Here is a 5165-nt window from a genome sequence, read left to right as displayed (position 1 = left end):
TGACGTAACGGCCCGTAAGGTTTCTGATGTTCAGCTTTTACTTGAGCGCATATATGACACTTTTCCACGTAATGTGCGATGTCTTTCTTCATTGTTGGCCACCAATACAAAGGTTTCAGATCATGGTACATCTTCGTGCTTCCAGGATTGATAGACAATCTCAATTTGTGCGCTTCATTCAAGATTAAATCCCTCAATCCTCCGAGCAAAGGAACCCAAATTCTGTTATTAAAAGTCTTTAATCCACGAGAATCGTCAATTAAATCCACTTTTCGCTTTACTAATATCTCAGATTTCAAATGTTCATCCTTCAAGGCTTCTAATTGTGCTATCTTTAATCGATCAATCAAATCTGACACAATCTTAATTCGCATAAATTTTACATTGTCAGTGGATTTCTAACAACTCAAAGCATCTGCAACGACATTTGCCATTCTTAGATAATAACGAATCTCACAATCATAATCCTTGATCAGCTCTTGCCACCGTCTCTGACTTATGTTTAATTCTTTCTGCGAAAAGATATGCTGAAGACTCTTATGGTCAGTACAAATCACACAATGAGTGCCATAGAGATAATGTCTCCATAATTTCAACGCAAATACAATCGCAGCCAACTCTAGATCATGTGTCGGATAATTCTTCTCATGAGTTTTGAACTGTCTTGAGGCATAGGCAATAACTTTCTCTCTCTGTATTAACACACAACCCAATCCGGCTAATGACACATCACAATACACAACAAAATCTTCTGTACCCTCAGGTAACGCTAAAATCGGAGCTTGGCACAACAACCGTTTCAATGTCTGGAAGGCATTTTCTTGTTCCTCTCTCCATCGAAAAGTTACATCTTTCCTAGTCAACTTGGTCAATGGACCCGCGATCTTTGAGAAATCTTTAATAAACCCTCGGTAATAACCAGTTAAACCCAGAAAACTCTTAATCTCTGTCAGAGTCTTCGGTGAATTCCAATTCATTACCGCTTCTATTTTAGATGGATCGACTTTGATACCCTCTTGGCAGATAACGTGACCCAAAAACTGCACTTCTCTTAACCAGAACTCACATTTAGAAAATTTGGCGTACAACCTTTCTTGTTTCAATATTTTTAACACTTTTCTCAGATACGTAGCGTGCTCGGCTTCTGTTTTTGAATAAATCAAAATATCATCGATAAATACTATCACGAATTTGTCGAGAAACTGTCGGCACACCCAATTCATTAAATCCTTGAATATTGCTGGCGCATTTGTCAACCCGAAAGGCATAACTAAAAACTCGTAGTGACCGTATCTTGTACGAAAAGTTGTCTTTGGAATATCTTCCTCGGCTACTCGAACTTGGTGATAACCTGATCGTAGATCAATTTTAGAGAAGTACGATGCCCCTGGTAGCTGATCAAATAGATCATCAATTCTCGGCAACGGGTACTTGTTCTTCACCGTCCTTTTATTTAGTTCTCTGCAATCAATGCACATACAGAGAGTTCCGTTTTTCTTCTTTACGAACAACACTAGAGCACCCCATGGCGAAGAACTTGGCCGAATAAACCCACGATCTAGCAACTCCTGAATTTGTGACATCATATCACGAATCTCGGATGGTGCTAATCGATACGGAGCTTTTGCCACTGGTGTAGAACCCGACAATAATTCAATCTTATACTCTACCTCTCTTACTGGCGGTAAGCCCGGTAATTCATCAGGAAACACTTCTGGGAATTCGAACACTATCGGGATATCGGACACGGATTTCTTCTCTTTCTTTGCATCGATCACATATGCTAGAAACAAATCACATCGCTTGGCTAACGATTTCTTAGCTTTCATCATCAAAATTAACGGATAATTAAACCCGCCCCGTTCATCTCGGGCCACAGCACGTGTCCCATCGGCCAAAGGGAAATAAATTATTTTCTTATCACATTTTATACTTGCCTTATGGCGGCTTAACCAATCCATACCTAATACGACATCAAAGCTCGATATGGGCATAACAAGACAAGTCACATGGAATTCACTCCCATCTATTTCAATGGTTACTCCAGACACAGAGGTTGTGACTGGAACGGTTCTATCATCACTCACTTCTATTCTTTTAGGTTCAGATAATACGTGGATAGGCACTTTCAACTTATCACATAATGTAACAGATATAAAAGAGCGATTCGCTCCACAATCAAATAACACACGAGCCAGTGTAGAATTTATCAGAAACATACCGGTAATCGCATCTGAAATGACCCGTCCTAATCCATCTGGACGAATACATTACATTTGGTTACATCGCGAGGTACTTGACCTCTATATGATACATTTTATAAACATTGCATTCGTTTTTAAAAGATAAACTTTCATTACATCAAACGTTGATGACATGCATACCATTTCATAATATATCCAACTATAATTGACTTAATAATAATCTTGATGAACTCGACGACTCGAATGCAACGTCTTTTGAAATATGTCATGAATGACTCCAAGTAATATCTCTAATATGAGCAAATGCATAGCGGAAGATTTCTTTCATACCTGAGAATAAACATGCTTTCAAGTGTCAACCAAAAGGTTGGTGAGTTCATAGGTTTATCATAATCATTCATTTCCATAATTTTAATAGACCACGAGATTTCCTTTATTCAATAATCATACACTCGCAAGTGTTTAAAAAATCATTCATATGGATTGAACACCTGGTAACCGACATTAACATCATGCATATAGAATATCCCCAAAACAGAAATCCATCTGTATAATATAAACTCGAAGTACTAAAGCATACCATTTTCCAGTATGGGGGTGTTAGTGCCCGTAGATCTACCTTTAGGATTCGCGTCAATTAGGGTGTCTGTTCCCTAATTCTTAGGCTACCAAGCTAAAAGGGGTGATATTCGATTCGATAATCCAACCATAGAATGTAGTTTCGAGTACTTGTGTCTATTTCCTAAAACATTTATAAAAGCAACGCATGTATTCTCAGTCCCAAAAATATATATTGCAAAAGCATTTAAAAAGGGAGCAAATGAAACTTACTATAATGTATTTTGTAGTAAAAATACATATGACGACATTGAATAAGTGTAGGGTTGGACTCGGATTCACGAACCTATATCATTTATATATATTAACACGTATAATGGTAATCGAACAAATTTAAATATTATTAGTGATCTACTCGTTATTTTAGTAACTTATGTGTTTCATTAATAACTTAATTAATTCTATTTATTTTGTATACTTTAGATAAAAAAAATATGAATGTAGTTATGTAATATATTTTTCTTATATATATAATATTTTATTAGTAATAATAATCTTAATAATGATAATGAAAATAATAATTTTGATAATAATAATAGCCTTTTTGTTTGTAGTAATAATAATACTGTAATAATAATAATAATATTAATGATAATAATACTGATAATAAAAATAATGTAAATAAAATTATATAAAATTAGGTTAATGAAAATAATAATAATGATAGTAATAATGATAATAATAATGATAGTTTTTAATATTAATGTTACTACTAATAATGTTCTTTAATGATAATACTAATACTAATGTTAATAATAATATTAATTTTAAAATCATGTTAATACTAATAATAATAATAATAATAATAATAATAATAATAATAATACATAATGATGGTACTAGTAATAATAATAATGATAATACTATTAATTATACTAATAATCATATTACTAATATTAGTGATAATAATAATTAAGTTAATAACAACAGCAATTAATAATAATAATAACAAGAAAAACAATAATACTTGAAACTACCTTTAAAAGCTTTTTCCCTAAAAAGAATGCCTTAGACGGGGCTCGAACCCACGACCTCCCGCTCACCCGTCAACACCCTTAACCATTGAACTGTTTACGTCTTTCTGATTTATAACCCGAATTATATCATATAACCTATATATCTATTTGTTTCCTTTTTCTTTCCTCAATATTTCGGCCCAACTATTCAAACCATATCCGGCCCACTAGCAATTTGACGAGTCCAACCCATGAAATCGGTCCACAAGCCCATTTGTAGTGTCCTAAATTCGTTTAACTTGGATGTCTTGTGTTATTATTATTTATTTATTTTTATTTTTTTCCGATGGGAAAAAGGTAACTAAACAACAAGTGGTCATCTTCTTTACAGCTCAATATCATGACTTTATAATCTATCCTCACCAACTCTCATTATCATCTTGTTCCCTATCATTATTGTTACATCGTGATTATCATTGTCTCACCATCATCATCGTTATTATTACTTGTAAAGGAAAACAGAAAAAATACAGCTGCAACAGCAGCTCGCTTAACTGAAACAGGAACATAGCTGTTTGCAGTAGAAAAATAAAGGAGTTTTGTGGTTTAACGATTTGAATAAGAAACGAAAAATGGCAGTTAAACATGGTGATTAGTTTCGATGGTGATGAAGATTTTATGTGTGGGTTTACGAAGGGTTGCAGGTGTATGGCTTCTTGTCTAGCATTGGTACGAAGGTAATTTATAAAATAGCAGCTCGAATAGCAGTTAATTTAGCAGACAAAACAGTAGCAGGTGAGTCATCTCAAGAAGATAATATACGTTGTATTTAGGATCCAAGAATTTATGTCCCCATCGTGACCCCTCCAGTCTTCTTTTAATTCATAAAAAGCAATTATCAATCACTCAATTTGTTGTAATTCGAACAGTGAACTGCAACAACTTTTAGAATAGCAAAAAGGTTTGATGAGGGTAGTTTATTATATAGAAGTCGAATTGCACTAATAGTAGGTATAAACTAAAAAAATAGTTTAGGTTCATGGTGATTTGCAATCGAATAATAACAGTGAACTCGAATCACTTGCAGGTTGATGTTCGTTAAAGATGGTGGTAAATGGTGTTGTCGAGTGGTTTGTTCATGAAGATGATGGTTCCATGGTGGTGTTACGGTTACGAAATTTGTTGGTTTGTTTTATGATTAAGTTCAAGAGAGAGTAAGGAGTTGATGGTGGTTCTCAGCCAAAGTGAATCAAAGAGGGATCGATGGTTGTAAATACAGAGACACAGATGGTTTACATGGGTGTTTTAAGGAAGATGGTAACCGGTGAAGATGGTTGGCAACGGTTGATCATAGGTGATTATTTAAGTGATTGTTTATGGTGATAGA

Source organism: Rutidosis leptorrhynchoides, chromosome 3, assembly GCF_046630445.1.
Source record: "Rutidosis leptorrhynchoides isolate AG116_Rl617_1_P2 chromosome 3, CSIRO_AGI_Rlap_v1, whole genome shotgun sequence".
Taxonomy (NCBI): Eukaryota; Viridiplantae; Streptophyta; class Magnoliopsida; order Asterales; family Asteraceae; genus Rutidosis; species Rutidosis leptorrhynchoides.
Note: the sequence above shows the minus strand (reverse complement) of the source record.